A 19,259-nucleotide genomic window follows, 5' to 3' on the forward strand; every position below is an offset into this window, starting at 1 on the left:
GCTCTGACAAATCCTGCTACTGCTTAAGACGTGTCCAAGCCCAGCTTGGCAGGCTAGTGAGAAGGTACTGTGGGCAGCTGGCAAGGCAGAAGGAGATCTGTGCCTGCATTTCAGCCACTCCAGCTGACAGCCTGATACACTATCCTTAACCAGCAATGAAGGTGGGCATGCCAGACCACTGAACTGCTGCAGGAAAAGATTGCTGGGGCAAGGAAGCAAAATTACTTTACTGACCATAGCTCTCGATTAACTAAATAAAAGCTAATTCATGGAAAAGTCAGATAGGAGGACCCTGATGACCTGCCTCCTATCCTTACCACAGGTCTTCCCTGTAGCCCACAACAGCACAGCCCCACACTTGCACACAGTGCTTCAGGCTTTGCCTTAAAAAGTGTCCTTACAAATTTGCAGCAAGAATCCATTTCTCTGAGGTTGGGCTCTTTGAAATTCCTCTTAAAATTGCCCAGGAACTAGCTGTGACACCAGAACACAGTCCCTGTCCTACAGGGAACTATGCTGAAGCACTTATTTTACAAATGGTCCTCCAAACAGGTATCACAAAAGAATATGTTTAGGATGCTCTTCACATCACAGTCGACACAGCTATTCACCCAGAGAGACTGGAGCACCAGCTGAGATACTGCACCAGCTAATGGCTCTGTTTCTTATCCCCACCTCTTCCTTTCACTTGGAAATGCACTCATTCTTAAAAGCAGACCAGGAAATTAACATTTCCAAGTATAAAATACTTCCATGTGTGAAATAGCCTAGTATGTGAAAATGGACTTTATATAAAAAATGTGCAGAATTTTTTAAGCACAACTGGAGGAAAAATACTGTGATAACAGCTCTTGTTTCAAATTTTCCCATGCCATTCAAAATGAGGAGATATAGAACTGCACACTTTTTAAAAATTAATTAGGCTATTTTATTCCCCAAAATAACCTCATTCATACCAAAAGGGCAAAAAAGCCCCAACTAAGCCACACTTTGTTGGAACTAACTCCTCATTCATTTTTGTAAGAAGTGTACATTTCCTCCATAGTCCCTCCCTTTCAAAAGACAGCACTCAAACAGATCTGTAATCAAAGAAAAAGAAACATTAATAAACATGTTGATACACATAATATGAACAAAAAACCTGCAAGAAAAAGCACCACAGCTCTATCTTGTTAAGAAGCTCAAGAAGATTTTAGAGGCTCCAGAATCACATGAAAATTTACTGAATCAAGATCAGTTTCCCAATGCCTGCATTGTGTGATAAACAAGTGTCTAATGTCACTCCTGGCCATCTACATTCATAACTATTCCCCCATTCCTCCTGGCCTCCTTGTCACCTAGCACTCAGGCTGCTGCTTCTTCATACAGATCCTGCTTTTCCCAGTTTCAGCCAAGGGCCCACTTTCTTCTAAATCTGCCCTTAGTGACTAAAGGGAATAATTGGCCCCTGTCCTCTCTTTATAACAGCCCTTTACAGAATTACTGTTTGGTTTCCACCCACAGTTTTCTTTCCTCTAGACTGAACATGTCTGGCTCTCCCAGCCGTTCTTACAGGGTTTAGTGTCTATTGTCATCTCCCCCGTCCCTGTGCTCGCTCCCGCTCCACCCTGCAAACTATCTTTTTGAAAACACTACACCCCTGACACTAATGCAACACTATACATTCACAGACAAAAGGACAGGGGAGAAATTATCTATGAGTCCTGCAAATCAGAGGGGGAGTACTCCTGTGGGAACACCACACCCTTCTCCTCCTCCCCAGGAGAATTCTGGATACTACTCTTAGCAAACCTTCAAGAGTCTACCATCACTTCCCTGGAAACAGTACTTTAGCCTCTGCCACATATCACAGCAGGAACTGTGCTGTCTATTCAGCACTTTCTTTTGCTCATTTGCCGCTATTGTTTGGCTGCAGCTACTTCTCAGTCTCTAGGCTCCCACACAACTCCGGTAGCGGTGCAGAGCAGGCATCTGACCAGCAGCCACTCTGACAGCACTAAACAATCCCTCCTTCTATTTCTCTCTGCTCTGTTTACATTCTTAAGCACACACTTTAAGGCAGTCATCACATCTCTCTTTTAATTGTCATTTGGCCAAGCTAAATGTAATTAGTTACTTTAATCTTCCCTCTTAGATCAATCCCTCCAGCATCTTAATCATTTTTGTTGCTCGACTGAATTTGTTCTAATTTGCTGCCATCTTTGGGACACTAAGTTCTCCAGAAATTAGACTAGGTACACTCAGATCAGGCACACGAAGAAAACATGACTAGAAACATGCAGAAAACATTTTCTTGCTTCAAGACACAACAGTTCCATTTATGCAATCCAGAAATCACATCAGCCTCTTTGCTGCCTCATTGTACTTTGAGTGCATATTTCATTTGCTAACCAGTGCAACCCCAGTGTCATTTCTAGCATTACTGCTTTCCAGGGGTGTACCTCTCATCTCTGCTTTCTTTTCAAGCACAGCCTGATTTTAACTCCTACTATTCAATTTACTATCCACTCTGTTAATCCCCAAATCCTATTCTGAGGTATGACTGCTTAGCTTGCTATATATCTCAAATCTCTTTGATTTCCAACGGAAATACTCTCACAAAGCAAAGGCATGGGGGTTGTCATCAGAGTAAAGTCAAGGCATATCCCTAAATTCACAAGACAATATGGATTCTCCACAGACATGTCCCCATAATCAGGCAAAAACTGCCAAAAGGTTTTCAAGGGCTTCAGTTTGCTTTGGTGGTGACCGATGCTGGGCTGCTGAGGGACAGCTTTGCTGCTCTCAGAAAAAGCAGTGGGCCCTGGAGACCCAGGCAAGGCCCTGTGACAACAATTGGGAGCACTGAGCAGGTGCTGTTTAAGCATCACTCCGAGGTACATTTCTGTACACTGCCTTTTTCTGTGCACACCCTCAAGTGGGCATGGCACCTTCCCAATAGCCTGAATATCAGCTTCCTCCAAACAGTGGTGCCTAAGCCTTCCTTCCTCCTTCATTCCAAAGAGGGAGGGAGGTGGGAGGCTACTTCAAAGCCTTTCTGTGAGACATCACATTTGTGCAAAACACACCAGATGCTGCCTGAGCCGCAAGTAGTCACAGAAGCAGAACCTGGGCGCAAAGAGTATTTTTTAGGATGCAAGAGAAAAAAAACCTTTTTCCTCCCCGAAAACTTTCTGAAATCTCCTTCAAAACTCTTCCCCTGCCCTTCCAGCTCCCAGACACCAGAGTCTCCAACAGCTCCTAAAGTAGTTCAAAGGCACTGAGACACAGTGCATTTCCCTCCCCAGCCACACCAACCACCTGCAGGACTGCCCTGGCGCAAAGCTTTACGGAATGAAGTGCAGTTGGGTTTGTTCAGACTGTAGGAGGAGAAAAGAAGATGGAAGAACAAGGGAAAGGTAGGGTGGGTGAGGAGCCTGCCCTGGGCAGCGTGATTCACTGCCTACATGCCTGCTCAGCTCCACGGAGGAGATGCTGCTCAGCCCAGTTCAGCTTCTGACAGCCACAAGACAGCTGTGGCTCAGCAGGGTCTCAGTGAAGTGGGGGGGTCCTTGACACTGTATCTCTGACTGTGCCTGCTCCCCTTCTGCTCTGGGACCCAGATGAAGGGGGCACATCTACCACACCAAGTGGGTTGTAGCATCAGCTTCCCTCTTCAAAGAGAAGTCCAAAATAAAACAACGGCTACTCCCTCCTACCCTCTCCCATTAATATGTACTGACAGTGTGGGTAAATGTGTCAGTTCTCTCAGTCCTTCATGGTCCAGGTTTTAGCAGGACCAGAATGCAGACAGTGAAAGTCCAACAAGATGTATAAATCTGTCTTCTGGCCACAACCTATGCTCATAACCCTTGTCAGCCCGCTTCCTCCTCACCAGCATCAAGAGGTTTTTCGATCAACTTTAAGACTCAGAAGGAAGGAAGCTTAGCACAACTCAAGTCATTTGAAAAGCCACAACACATGTGAATTGGCTGGATTCATGACAGTTGTTAGCACTATGACAAAGATCTTTATAACAGAATCTGTCTCAGCAGAGAGAGAAAACAAAGTGGGTTGCATAAAAATACAAAACTGTGTCTGTCCTTCGTACATTCAGAAAACATGAGATGGCACAGATGCACACATATACCTTTCCCACACTTTGCACTTGCTTGAAGCCCAAGTGTCCTCCTGCAAGAGACTAGTGTGCTTCTAGTCGATAAGAAAGACCAGACCTGTGCATAGATCTAAAGCAGAGGAGCTGCATCCAAACCACCTGACCATACCTCTGGGCACAGACCGAGCATGGCCACCTTCTGCCAAATGCTGATCAGCATGTACTAGACCAGCTCAACCATGATGGAGGTGGTCAGCTTGGCTTCACCTAACTGGGAGTTGACTGTGGCCAACAGAAAGCTTAGTGTGGCTCTTACCTTCCCAGTCTAGCACATGACAAGATGATTCCCAATTACATCTTCTCCAAGCCCTTCAGTTTTGCGCTGAGGAACTCCATCCATTCAGCGCACCACGAGATCTGGTCAAGATTCTGCAGCTATTCCCCAGTATGTTCTTCTATTTACTGGTGTGAATATTTCATGTCTCATTGCCAGTTACAAGAGGCACAGCTCAATATCCTCCTCCCAAGTGAAGCTTACCTTCTCTTTACATTGCTTTTCAAATCTTTCATGGAACATACAATCTCCAGATGATTTTATCCAAGTTCTGTATTTCTTTGGCTGGTGTAATAAATGTGGCATTTCAGTAAAACCAAGGTTCAAGCTGAGTCTTTTGCATACAAACTCTTTAAACCCCAATACTTCAACTAAATAACACACATAGATTTGTCCTATGCAGGAGGAGCATGGGACTAAATATTGTCTTTTTACCACTAAATATTTAGACATCCTATAAGGAAACCAGAAATTTTAAAAGAAGTTTATGTCATGAATGCTTTATTCCCCTCGCCCCGGATCTCTGACAGTAAAATCAAGTTCTATGATTTTTCAACCAAATTTTGTCCTGCAACTTTAAAATCATTTTATATTGCTCTTTCAAAGTAGTACAAATTATGAGAAAACAGAATTAATTTGCTTTAAAAGTCTCAAATTTTGTTCAAATGGAAATTTCAACTATGCCAAATACAGCTATTTTAAGCAGTTCTACAAGAGAGCATTGATTTTTCTCCCCCAGGTACAGTCCCCGAGGATTTGGGGGAGCAAACCTGATACAACTTAATCTGATCCCAAAACTGAATGTCAACCAGATTCTATACCTACTCCTGTTCCATACTGCAGGAAAAGCAATAGATTACACCATCAAGAAAACACCTGAAAACTTACATGGAAAAGAAGTGTGTAAGATCATGTTATTTAATGTCCAAGAAACAAGGAAATCATTAAACACAAGGACAAAAAAATAGAACCTTTTGTATTAACACGAAGCATTAATGCAGCATTTATTGCAGGCACTGAAAAAACAGCCTAGACAGTACCTAAACAGCTGCTTATGATGCTCCTTCAGTGACAAAAGTGAACAAGTTTATAAACAAAAATACTTCAAAATGAAGCTGATTCAAATAAATATTGGGAGCCTTTGCATCCCATACCACAGAGCAGACATCCAAAGTCAATCCAGTCTGATGCTGAATCCACAGCCAGTGCCAAGATTTCCCATTTCAAAGGGACAGTGGAGCCAGTCTCTGGGCTGCAGCTGCACCCTTGTACAGGTACACAATTTGTCCTGCCACAGTTGCACTACGAGCTGCACTATCACAAAAGATTGTCACTTCAGAGAACACACAAATTTCTGTATTACCCTGTGCACTTAAAAGGATTCAGACTGTCAGAGCAAACCTTCTTTCTAATTTGCTGTTTTGTTTGATTTTTACGCTCCATCATGCAAGCAGTATTTTCTGAGGAAAGCTGTGCCTTAATGAAGATGGGCAATGCTTCTAAATGCACGCAGAAAAAATGTATGAACACCTATAATAAAATCTCGTTCTTAAACTAGCTCCCTCCTGGGACACAGTGGGGATAGAAGCAGCAAGCCCTGGCCATCTCTCCTTGGCCTGTAACATCCAGAGAAACAGGTCTCTGTGGGGTGCCACAGACCAGCCCTAGACCTGGTCACGTCAAGAGATTTCATGAACCAACTTGCCACTGTCTGGTTTGAAAGCAAGGTCTGAGAAATCCATAAATTGTGGCTCAGGTCACCTAATGGGACATTGGTGTTACTTAAATTCAAATCATATTTGAGCTCCATTTACACTGGACACAGACTAAGGAATCTCCAGTCTTCCTGTTCAAAAGGAGATGGACGGTCACGTACCCAGTTTTCTCTCAGTGGAAAAACACACAACAGAGTAGCAGGCACTAGGAGACTTTGGATTTCTCATGGAACATGACTGTTTTCCAAACTGGGTGGTGAAAAAGTAATAATTTAATACACCTCTTGTCTTTTCTAGCTCCCAACCCAGTACATCCTTAAAATGCATATACACAGAACAAAAGAGACAATTAAAAGCTTTTAGAAAGCTCATCTATGCAAGTTACCTTTGTAATCAATAGGGACTAGCTTTTCTAGAGGGCAAGCTGTAGCACATCCATGGGGCTCCTGCTCTACACCACCGTCCAAAGAACCTGACCTTTCACCACTGATTCCCTGGAGTTCTTCTGGAAACAAGTCTCCCACAGCCAGTGTTCGCTTCTGGAAAAGCTCCCCTTTCCATATAAAAGTCTAACATCTCACCAAGCTTATAAAAGCAAATGTATAATGAACAATGAGAGGGGATATACTGAGGGATATGAACTGCAGGAATGAAAATCCCAAATGATTTTAAGGATCTGGAGACAATTGTAAAGAGCTACCTGCACATTATAGGAAATGATAAAAATTTCATTGGAACAGTAACTCTGGTTTCCTGTCACAGAGTACACAGTTCTCATCCCTCATCCTTCATTTAAGAGCACTTGCTTGAGGATCAGGTCTTTGTTTCTCAGGAACTCACCTCTTCCTGTCGCTTTACTCCCCACCTGGAATCAGCACTGGAGCTCAATGCTAAATGAAACATTTTGTTGTCATGTCACTGTGAAAAAACAAATGCATCCAAAGCAGAACAAGAACAAACCTGTACTGACTAATTTGGAGGAAGAATTAGCTCCCATGTCTCCTATGTCTCAGAGGACTCCACTGCCTCTGGGCTACAGAGCCTGTGCCTCCATCTCTTTCATGCTGAAATCATTTCTCTTTTTATAAGTAATTACTTTGTATTGGGCCAAAGAAACAAACTACCTTCGCAGCCCAGTCCTTAGAGCACTCCCTCTCCAGCACAATGAATAGGCATTTATATAAAGTAGAACAGTTCCAACTGGAAAAGTTCCAACTGAGAAAGCATTACTGCAGAGGACCCAGTAGTCTGAGCCCTCATCTTGCTAGGACAACCTCGGGGACAAGTCCCCACTTGGAAGTATGCAGAATAAGGATGCGTCACACCAAACCCTGTTAGTTTTTTGCCAACTAGGATGCTAGCTAGTCTTTTCTCTGCTTTTTCATGAAAACACATCAAACACTCTAATTAAGCTCAGTGTAGAACTAGCAAAACCTTTACATTACCTTTTTTGTTGTTTTTGTTAACCCATTTCCAAACCTGTTCTGTCAAAAACATTTATCACCTCTAATGTCAAAAGCTGAAGTCAAGAATCAATCTGTCCTAACAAAAAACCTCCTACCAAAAAAAAACTGTACAAGAATATTAAGGCAAGGCATGTTATTAAACAACACTCATCTCCTACGCATCTCCTGGTTTCTGAAAGTTATTATGCCCTCCAGTAAGAAAAAAGGCCATTGCACAGAAAGGTTTGGTCATGTATGATACCTTCTGTGACATCCAGCTGCTGATTCAGAGCACTCCAAGGTACAGGCACTCAGTTGCAAAGTTCTGAGTCCTGAAGTTGGAGCCCCTTTACATAGAAATGGTACAAATTAAAAATGGTTAATGCATGATCCTTTTCTCTCTCTCTGAATCCCTGGATTGAAAATTCACAAACTTTCAAACCAGGGATTCAAAGAGCTTTCTGCAAGAGCCACAGTATATTTCAAGGCAGCCAGTCCACAGCTATCCTATTTTTCTAAGCTACTTAATTTTTGTCTCCTCCTGTTTAGGGTACCAGTGCCCCATCACTTAATGAAATTATTGCCATGTCTTTTGTGAGATTCTATTTATACTTTCATGGCATTTACCAGACTGAGTTTTAAAAGCTTCCTTCAGAAAGACAGTACCGCAGACCACATCCACGCTGATTTTATACTTTGACTTTGAACATTTCAGGACACTATCTATATAATTTCAATTATATATGATAGTCACCTTTTCAGTAATAAATTAGAGGGCAATTTCAGGTTGCACCAAAAACGTGGAGAGCTAAAAAGGAGAGACTATGAGAACAGATTATGTCATTCTGTCGCTTTCATTAGACTCTCCCTTGGGGATTGTCAGCCTCTGATGTTTCAGCTTGCCTCTGCCGAAACACACGTCTGACAGGAGGGAATCTCCCCTGAGATACTCAGGCCACTGACTACAGCAGCCAGCAATAATAGAGAATTATAGAGGAGGAGAGAGAGGGGTGCAGGGATATGCAGATCCTTCCCATGTGCTTTCCATACAAGCGTATGCCTACGTGCAAGTAGCCGCAAGTTACCGCGTTCTAGTGCATTTCCTGGGCCACATTGCACTTCAAATGCATTTCTAAGCAAAGCCTTGTGACAGAAATTCCTCAGCAATCCAGCTGTGTACAACTAAACAAAAACTGCTTTACCTGGCACAAAGATTTACAGCAGCAGCCCTTTCTCCATCCTCCTCCTGGAGCAGTGGCAGCATCCTGACAGCTTTCCATGCAGCAGTAGAGCCATTCTTCTCACTGCACGGGTTTCAAAATCACTGGTGGTGAAGAGTTGGGATTGCCCTTGGCTTTAGGATCCTAGCAGTTCTTCTGCAATTAATTCCCAGGTGGTACAGATTTAGGACCTTCACCTTTCAAACAGGCACTGTGTACCTCCAGTACCTCATTTCCAGCAGTGAGCAGCAGAAGTCTCATGTGACACAGGGAAACCACAGTCCCTTGTTACTACAAACTTCAATCTCTAACCTACTGATATCCCACTGTATCCTGTTCATGGCCCACAGCCAGAAGTAACACTGCAATCTTAAGCTATCCATGAGGCTATTCTGCCTATCACCTGAAAACAATCATCTGGTTATTAGGCAATCAGCTATGATGTGGGACACGGCATTTGCACTAGTAAATTATCATCAGGTTGGTGACACCAGATTTTATCTGCCTCAGCTGGCTTCAAGTAGCCATCTCACCTCCTAGTCTCTTTTGAAGTAGTGAATTTAGTAGTTTTACATTTGTTTCCTTTTGAAGAATCCTCCAAATTCTTCAGAGGTTATACATGCAAGAAGCTACATCCATGTGAGAGTTGTATATATTATCTCCCAACAGTGCATGGCAACCCAAACTAAGAGATTAGATGAAGAAGCTAAATAAAAATGTGAAATACAAGTATAATAAGAGATTATTGTGTCATTTCCTCCATTTGAGTCTGAGTGTGTCCTGGACACCGATATAGAAAATTCCCGATTCCTACAAAAAAACACCAGAGGTCGGGATTACATGCTTGTTACTCTGTTTTAAAATAGTGTAATCCACCAGCAGGGCTGCACCACAGTCACCATTTCTGCTGATGCACAGGAGGATTTACACTGGCATAGGCCTTAGGCCACATAGCATGTTCCCAATGCTGGCCAAACTCAATTCAAAACAGCCCTTTCAGACATCTCAGCTACTGGCACGGGAATCTCTAGTGACCCGAGGTAGGAAGATACCTCACAGAACCCACTGCCAGAGGTGCTCATCCAAACCCCAAGCAGGCACAGGAAGCTCCTCCAACTCAGAGCACAAAGAGATTTGACTGTGAAGGCTGGCTAGTGAAGTGATGATCCCCAGAACTCACAATGCCCATGGCCACCCAGATGCCATTTTATTTTCTAGAAGTAGCAAAGAGGAGTAAACAGAAGGTATTTTTAAGCTGTACCTCATCTTGCAAGACAAAAGAATGACGTCATGCAATAGCAAGGTAGGAATTTTCACAGTGTGTGAGGGTAAACCTCCCCTCCCCTTGCAGTATCAGGTTCTGGCCCAGTAGCTATTCAGATGCTGTGGTAGTGTAAAGCCTTGAAAGCAGTGGCTACAGAATGAAAGAGACATGGTCTCAATCTAAACAGCTCAACTTATCCCAGGATTCAAGAACTGTGCTTGCAAATGCTAAAGCATCATTCACACAGGACATGTTTGTAAGCCTCTTCTGCCCGATTTCTATACTGCAGCTCTTGCCATTCCCCTGGACAGCGTGAGCTGTCACAACGTACCAGAGCTTTTGTAAACCAGGCATCTTTGGGGAGCTCCTGATGCACACAAGCTGTGCCACCAGTCGACACCATAATTTTGACTCCTACAGGTACCGTATGAGATTTGTTGCACAGAGCCAAACCCAATCAGTTTCCCCCAATGGGACAGTCTGTCGCTCCTGCACACAGGACAAATTGACCTCATTATCTTTCTTCCAAAATTGTTTGCATAGGCATGCAAATATCATGATCTGAGGTTCACTGCAGGCAGACTTTATTAGATACAAAATCCTGATAGTTTAGCACCTACATCTAGCTTTAAATATTGTCAGCCGCAGCTAATTTGCCAAATTTATCAGCTCTTCTACAGTCACTAAAACATTAGTGCAGTAAACATTTAATTTGATGTTTAATCTGTATTCTTTCTGCTTCATCTTAAAGTAATTTATTTCCTGATCTGTCCTCTGTGACTAATGAGAATAATTGGCCCCTGTCTTCTTTCTGTAATAGTCTTTTATGTATTTGCAGACAGCTAAGGATCCACCCACAGTTGTCTTTTCTCCAGACTGAGCTTCCCGGGGTCTCTCATTCTTTCTTTACAGGTCTTGTTTCCTCTGCTCTGTGATCATTGTCTTTGCTCACTCCTGCGCACTCCCCCCAGTCCTTCCCTCTCTTAGAAGTGCTGCCCTCAAACAGAACATAGTTACCTAAGCAGAGCTAAACCACATCTGTAAATAGGTTCTAGACAGATCACAATTTTGAACAAACGAGGATTGTATACAGAGCTCACATATGTGCTGGACAGTTGGTGTGGAGGAGGATGGCGGTAGCTACATTGCTTCATTTCTTGATCTTGGTTGAAAGTCCAAACTGGAAGTACAGTCAGCAAGAACTGTTCTCATAACTAAATAACTAAATAACTACACACAGACAAAGTAGTGTAGGTTGACTGCTACCTTGAGAAGCAGCTTTGGAGTTTGTCACATGGACAGTTAATTGGAGGTGAGCTCCTACAACCACAGCATGCCAGGGGTGTGCAGGAGTGACAGAATAATATCTCATGGATTATTCAGGCCAGATAACCTGGTGATCCTGCACCTGTTTTAGTGGAGGAGCCATCAGTACAGATAAGCCACCAAACATAAAGATTAAATTCACATTTTTCCCCTTAGAGCGTTTCTTTCCTATAAATGTTTCAGCATAGCCTTGCACACCAATGTTGGTAATACTGTGCTTTGGGAATACAGAAACATCCTCAGTATTCAGAGCTAGCAACCTAACCTTTTACCCGAGCCACTTTCAGTGACTCTTTTCAGTTCTGAACCTTCCTTGGGTTTGAGGTGTAGGGGGTGACTGCAGAGATCTCAGGCTAGTATCCCTTTGAGCCAATAACCACTCTCATTCAAACTTTCTTTTTCCCCAGATGTTTAATCAATTCATCTATACTGGTATTGATCTAGATTATATATATTGATATAAAACAATTGCTTGTGTTAGAAAGGGAAAAGAGCCACCCAGCTTACTTTGCAGTCTGAAAATACCAGCTGTTTTGGGAAGAATGAGCTGGCAATGAGTCTCAGAACACACATCCTTTCACTCTTCAATTTTTTTGGTGACCCTGAGTACGGAAAAATAAGTATTTTTATTCTTCTCACAAGCATATTCAATGTATATGTAAAAAATTTATAAAGAGAAGTCTGTCCCTTCTCCTGCCCAGAGTCAGTGTTCTGTTCTGTTTCCAAGAAAACACTGAATAAAAGGCAGCCTTGCCTCGAGAGGTCCAAATTAGCCATGATTTGAATTCAATTTGAATTTGCACAGTTTGCACACTGCCACACAATTGTTTCTGAGTGCATAGAGATGGGATTTTTTTCTCTGCAGTGACCTCAGGCCCATGGAGATATGCTGCTTGGTTTGCACTGATCACCGCCCTGCACTTGGTCGACTTTTATACACACCAGTTTACACTTCCATGTACAATTCTAGTCGGAAGCTTGTGGTTTGCAGCTTAAGGAAGCAACGAGGTCCTGAACAATAAAGGATGGGTTTGCTTGGATATTTTTTTCCCAACATGAAAAGCAGCTTTAACATTTAACCTGTCAGGTCAATCTCCTAGTTCCCAGGCACTTAGCACCATGGCACTAATTTTGCCAGAGTGAGCACCAGTACCATACCTGGCAGGAACCTTCTTTCCTGTCTTTAGACAAATAGACAAGCAAGAAAGGTAGATAGGTCAGAGGGATTGGTGGAGGCCCCTTTGTACTTGGAGAAATAGGTGTTTTAGTTCCCATTACAAGGTACTTTGCAGAAGCAGAAACACAAAACTGGTAAGGAGGGACAAGGTAGCGGTAGCAGGTGGGCCATGCTTAGCTTCAAATATCTTATTTTCCTCTGATTCCCCTTCTACATATTTCAGTGCTGTGATCTTCAAACTGCCATTTCATTTTACGCAGGGAGGTACCCAAGGCAGCAGCGAGTCTGTCTGACTGCAGCAAAGCGACAATTAACAAGTTGACTCACTTTGGTGTAAAGAGTTCTTGTGGATGGGTGGACAGAGGACAGATCAGGGTAACAGCAGATAACTGTTCAGCTGTGCTTCTCCCAACCACTTGGTGCTCTTCTCTCAAGTATAAATAAATATCAAAGAAGGCTAATCACAGAATTGCAGAAGAGTCAGGCAGACCTAGAGCCCTGACGTCAGGCAGAAGGGATACTATGAGCATTCCATGGTGGATTAGGCAATCGCAATACACCGAGCCACCTTGCTCAGAAAGATCATCTAGTCCATCTTTTCTATTAACTAATCCATTTTCTTGCAATTAATTGCATCTTACACAAAGAAATTTGTAAAATTAAAAAACCCTCAGTGTGTTCTCTAGCCGCAAGGTAGCTGTCCTTCACCACTGCCCACCATGCTGCTAAGGAGAGTACAGGCAGCGTAGAGCCACGGCCCCTCTAAAGGCCATGAAGATTAAACCTCTAGGGACCAGTCCTCAGTCTGGGCTATCTCATAGGCAGCTTTTGTGCATCCTAAGGATGGGAATGTGGAATGGAGCCCATTGCAGATACAAGCAGTGCTATCTGTACAGTGCTCCCACCCTCTGCCAGCTTGGGGGAATGAAAAAACAGCACCAGAAATCAAATCCAGACCTCCCACATGGTACTGCAGAGAGACCGATTCCTGGTGCCAGCCCAGGCAATGAGTCCAGTGTGAGAATCCAAGGGCAGCTCCAGAGCTCTGGCACCGGAAGCGAGATTCACCTGCCTTCTTCCAAACCAAGCCCAAGAAACAGCCCCAGCAAGATGAAATATAAATTAATTCCATCACTTTTTCCCCCTGTAGGTTAGCGCTTGGGGATCAGGTGCTGGTTCATAGGTTGATAGACTTTTTATACAGGGACAGCTGGTAATCCAAAATGAGGATAATACAAATCAAAGCGTCCGTTATCAGGATGGGGATAGCAGCTTGGGATTATTGCCCCTATTCTGAGTTTTCCACTTCTCCATGATCTCTTGCATGATGTTCTGGCATGTACAGATGCAATGTAGAAGAACTCAGCCAACAATGCTGGTATCCTGAGACCCTTGCCCAGAACAGGATGGCTGGGTGCCGCTGCTGACATCTCCCTTTGCTCAGCAATGGCTTCACTGGCACACGGATCTCAAGAGGCACTAGGACTGACACAGGCTGAACTGGCTGGTGCAGCAGGTGTGTGCCAACAGATCAGAGCCCAGGGTCGCTGGGAAGAGGAGCTATGGCTTTGACCATGCTTCCTTTCTTTTCCCTGCTGAGATCTGCCCCTGTGTAACAATGGCTGCGCCAAGGGGAAGTAGAAGCAGATGTCACCATCCCCAGGCTCTTTTCTGACTCTGCCATCAACCTGTTCCATCGTGTCCCAACCCTCTGAGACCTCCACCTAGGACTGGGAGACAAGGTGGTGTGGTGAGCGACCAAAGAAAAGCAGGATATACGGAGGTGACAGGAGCTGCTGCTTTGGGGTGGCGTGGGTGAGCAGTTGAAAATTGCCCATACCCACACCTCCCTTCTTGCAGAGCATCCTGCACCCACGAACGAACTGCTGCTCTCTACAGAGCTGCAGCTGGGGCACACCAGGTCACCCAACACAGCAGGGTCCTGTGTCCCTGCTCTAATCCCCAAGGCCTTATGGGGATGGGATAGCACTAGCACCCCATGAGCTGGGGGTGTTGCATACCCTGCCCGCCCAAGGGGCAGCTCAGGAGGAATCAGCTGCCTCCATACACTGCTTGTGAAGCCTGAGGTAGCTGTGCTCGATGGTGGGGAAAGCAATGTCAGTGGGCATCTCTTTTTGCCAATACTGGAGCTTGCAAAGATGAGGAAAAGTCGCAGGTAAAGGTAGCAGCCAGAGAGACTGGGCAGTAAAGAGGAGTGAGGATGTGGGCTGATGCTCCTGGCTCCCACGGCTGAGCATCAAAGCTTTAAGACCCCTCCCCAAGTCCCACCTGCCCTGCTGCACCTCTGCATGAGGCTGGCCCTGGTCATGGCGAGGAGGGGCTGTGGCAGGGATGCGGCACCGCTCGGGCCGGGTGCCCTGATGGCAGGGCAGGCGGCCGTGGCCGGCAGGGCTGGGTAAAGCTCTCTAGGGGAGCAGGCAGCCTGGCCCCGCTGGCCAGGAACCCGAGAAAACCTTGCCCTCTGCCCTCCGATGTGCCTGCAAAACCCAGAGCAGGGGGCAGAAAGGCAGGGACTGAGCCCACCCTCCCCTTTCCGTGCATCCTCCTCCGCGGTTTGTGCTTTTAGGATCTCTCAGGAGTGTGCGATGGCCGAGTAGGGGGCTACAATCCCCCACCAGTTCAGTGCTGGGGTCCTGGGAAAATCCGGGAGCTGTGAGGCCTGAGAAATTCTTTCGGAAAACGGGGGAGAGGTTCCCACACGCCCTCCTCTCCGCACAGGTAAACTTTCTACTCCCACTTGCGGCGAGGGAGGGAGAGCTCAGGCAGGGAGGATCCAGGCGCGGATACCCTGGGAAGCCTTAGATATTTATAGAAGCACAGCCAGAATATGTCAGGAAAGGTGGCTCTCAACCCCTTCACGCGGAACCGCTCCCGGTTTTTAACAATAGGCCGACAAAACCCCCTCAGAAATGTGGCGAGGAGCTACTGGAAGCATGCAGGCAAGGGAGGTGGTAGGAAAGGCGCGCCCCCGCCTCGGTATGCTTCGGACGCATCAAGGGCTGAGAGTGGCTCAAGGCTGCCTCAGCCCGCAGCAGGGCTGGAGGGTGACCCCCCCTTGTTCCTCCCTCTGTGGGGTGCGCCTCCCGCTGCTCCTGCCGCCCCCCACCCGCTTCCAGGCTTGGAAGGGAGAGGCGGCTGGGGGAGCCTGGGCGGGGGGCTGGCGATGCGGGTGAGGGTGCTGGGGTCCGCCCCGGGGGGGCTGTGCAGCTCCCCAGCCTGCCCCCGTCTCTCCCGGCAGACCCACGCGTGACGGGCGAAGCGGCGCGGCGGGCACGGGCTGAGGCTCAAAATAACCCCGAGGCGTTCAACACCTTGTGCCCGGCGCTCCCGCACCCCGCGGCGGCTCCGCTCCCTTTGTCTTGCCACCATCTTACGGAAAGACTCACATGCCGCGTTACGGTCGGGATGCACCGGTATCTCTCGCGTATCTACAGCCGAGCGGCACGATGGCCATTTTGCATCCCTCCCGAGTGGGCTGGGGAAGGGGCTGCCGGCGCGGGCACACGGGGTGCGAGGCGCGGCGGATGCGGAGGGAAAAGGATGGGGCGAGGCGGAGAGGGGCCACGATGCTCGCTGATAGCACCAGGGGGACGGGGATAAATTAAAACACGTGAAGTTGCCTGAATACAGCGCCTCGTAGGTTCAGGCTAAGTCGCTTGACGTGCTCGGACTTAAAATAGCCCTCCACCTCCACGCAAGCAGGCGCACTGGCCCCGGCGCTGGGCGGGCTCCTGCCGCGGTGCCAGGGGCGGCCCCGGCCACTCCCCGGGCCCCGGCCCCGGCCCCCGCGTTAGGCCGCTCACGATCGAGAGCCCGGCGTGGGTTTTCAGTAATGCACCATCCTCCGCGGCAACAAGCGGGTCCTACGTCCTGCTGTTCCTGACGAGCTCTGCTTTCACATCAAAGCATGGCAAGGAGCCGCTGGACCAGTGAAAAAGGGGGAGGCGATTTGCGGGTGGATGGATGAAAATTATTCTCGTTTTCACCCTTTTCCAAAGCCGTGTTCCTCCTCCCGTGTCACCCCCGACCCCACCTGCCCACCCCCCCAAAAAACCAAAGAAATCACAAGGGACTTTCCCCCAATTTACAACGTGGTACCTAACTCAAACCCTTTCGCCTTCTCTTCACGTCCTATTTGATGAGCCAAGAGGGAATCAACATGTCTGGTGAATGTTGGGGTTTTTTTCCCCTCTATCTGCTTCTAAAAGCAGCATCTCTAAACCTTTTGTTCTACCGTGAGTGATCTTCCCTGGGCAAACCCGTGTACCAAAATGAGCTGCAAGCAAAACCACAGAAACAGGAATTTCCCTACCTTGGTTTGTAGAAGCAGAACCTCTAGACGGACAGATCAAGGGAGAGAGCATGTTGGGAATGTCCAGTCTTCTCTTCTTGCTTGCATATCCACGTAAGAAGAATAAGGGTCGGGGGCAAACGTGGGGGAATGAGTTAAAAAACAATCCTATTTGGTTGTAAAAAAAATAGAGGTTTCTTTGTGGCAATCTTGCGTCTTGAAGCGGTGCAAATTCAAAAGCTGGAGAGAATCACTTCAGAGGATATTCAGCGCGAGTGGTGAGGATCGTCAAATGCAGGTTCCAGAGTAAGCATTCCTTTCGCCTTCTTAATGGTTATTCTTATAATTATTCTCTCTCTCTCTTTTTTTTTTTCCCCTGGAGCCCTAGTGGAGAAGGTTGTGTTTAATGCAACTGGAGGTCGGTGCTGTTCTTCTGTGAAGCATGATTATCCTCAAAGCGTCCCCTTCCTGAAGGGAAAAATAAGCATCAATTTTGTATTAGAAGGATCTGAAGGGGATAGAAAACGCTCCCCAACAAAGACATTAATATATTGAGAAGAAAGGAAGGCAAAACGCATTTCCCAATAGTGCACACAAGCGAAATTTAAAAAAAAAAATATTAAAAAAAAAAAACAGCTGGCACGAGTCTATAAATAATTCAGATACGGGCTGACTACACCATTCCCGGGATAGGCATGCATACGAGACGGGAAAGCGGGCGCGATGTGAATCGCGGAGAGAAAGCGACTCCCCCCCCCACCCGCGGCCCCCTCCCCATGCACGCACAGCATTTCGCCCACCCCCGGGCCCAGCCCCCGAGGGCTGGCGAGGGCCGTGCCCACCCCTCTGCAGTGCTGCCGGCTCCGCTGCCCGCCGCGCTCGGCTCCACGGGCAGCGCGGGGCGCGCCGGGCGCACACACACGCACACGCTCCGCCACGGGGGCGGGGGGCACGGGGGATGCTTCACCTGCCGCGGGGCCCCCCGCCTCCTCCGCCCCCGGCAACGCAACCCTCGGCTCTCCGGGCTTCGCTTGGGCGCTTTTTTTTTTTTTTTTTTTTTTTTGTATTGGGGTGGGTGGATGGCTGGGAGTGTCCCCACCACCACCTCCTCCAGCACAGCCGGACAGGGCTTACAGCTATGCAGGCATTTATTTAATGAAGCCGTAGATATTTATTTTCCCCTCCTTTCTCGCTCGGTAAAAGATTCACACTTACAGCTGTCATAAAATCCAGACCCACATACATACCAGCAAATCCTGCTTCAAGCACTCGGGCTGCTCTGAGTAGCTACTGCCCCCCTCTCTGCCTGCAAGGCTGATCCGCCTCAGACATGCTCAACTTCTTCATGCTCCTCTCTGGTACTGCCCGGGTGGGAGATGCGGGGCGGGGAGGGGGAAGTGCTCAGAGCATCACCCTAAAAATACATTAAAAAAAAAATTCTCAGCGATATAAAAGCTCCGAGAATGCTTCCCGGAGGTGGGGAAGCATGGGAAGGTGAATTAATAAAGCGGCTTAATGATTAATAATAATTAAATATACCCGCGGAAAATGGTGGGGAGGGGGAGATATCAAGGGGCGGGGAAGCTGTGCGAGTGAGCAGCGGAGGAAACGGGGGGGAGGAGGAGGAGGGGCAGTACGGGCAAGGGGAGACCAACCCCTGCCCGCCGCCGGGGGAAGCAGGTCCCGGCCTCTGGCGGGGCGAAGGGGGAGCCGTGGACGGGCGACACCTGTGCCTCCGGCCGAGCCGGGGCCGGGCCGGGCCGGGCCGAGCCGAACCGAACCGAACCGAGCCGCAGCTCCGCGGGGACCGCCCGGGGCTCCCGGCGCCCTCTCCGACCGCGACCCGCATGGGTGGAAGCAACCGAGAGAAGGGATGCTTTAAAAAAATATAATAACAATAACCATAAAATAGTAATAATGAGAAGAAAGGAATAGGCACCCAGCCAGTAGGCAGGCAGCAGAATTGGATCCGAAGGAAAAGAAAGCAGTGAGAGCAGAGATAACGCTAATATCCAAATTGGATACTCTGCAATTAAGCCCGGTGCTTTAATTGCTATTCTCAGTGCCCCTTGGAAGCTAAGAAATGTGAAATCAGCCTGAACAGAAAGGAACACGTGTCGTCATCCTCATCCTGCCCTGCCCATGGATGCCTGCACCCTCGCTGCCCATGGTGCTCTCAGCCTCGCTGCGGCAGGGCGATCCACTCTGTTGTCACAGATCCGTTCCTGTCCCCTCCTGTGCCATGGGTGGCCTGAGCAGAGCATGCCCGCCTACCCTCCTCGGCACTGTGAACGGCCCTAGGGCAAGTCTAGCCCCCTACCAGGAAAAGCCAGAGTGGGTAACAAAGCAGACCCCTTCCAGGTAGAAGTG

General features: G+C 47.2%; 1 protein-coding gene across 1 annotated transcript in view; it reads right to left on the minus strand.

Moving 5' to 3' along the window:
* Positions 1–16,993, minus strand: part of GRIN2B (glutamate ionotropic receptor NMDA type subunit 2B) — a 206,584-nt gene extending 189,591 nt beyond the window's left edge. Inside the window, exon 1 of the mRNA XM_033058313.1 lies at positions 16,911–16,993. The gene's annotated coding sequence lies outside the window, so the exon portion shown is untranslated. The remainder of the gene's footprint in view (positions 1–16,910) is intronic.
* Between the last annotated feature and the right edge of the window lie 2,266 nt (positions 16,994–19,259).

This window comes from Catharus ustulatus, chromosome 4 (assembly GCF_009819885.2).
Source record: "Catharus ustulatus isolate bCatUst1 chromosome 4, bCatUst1.pri.v2, whole genome shotgun sequence".
Taxonomy (NCBI): Eukaryota; Metazoa; Chordata; class Aves; order Passeriformes; family Turdidae; genus Catharus; species Catharus ustulatus.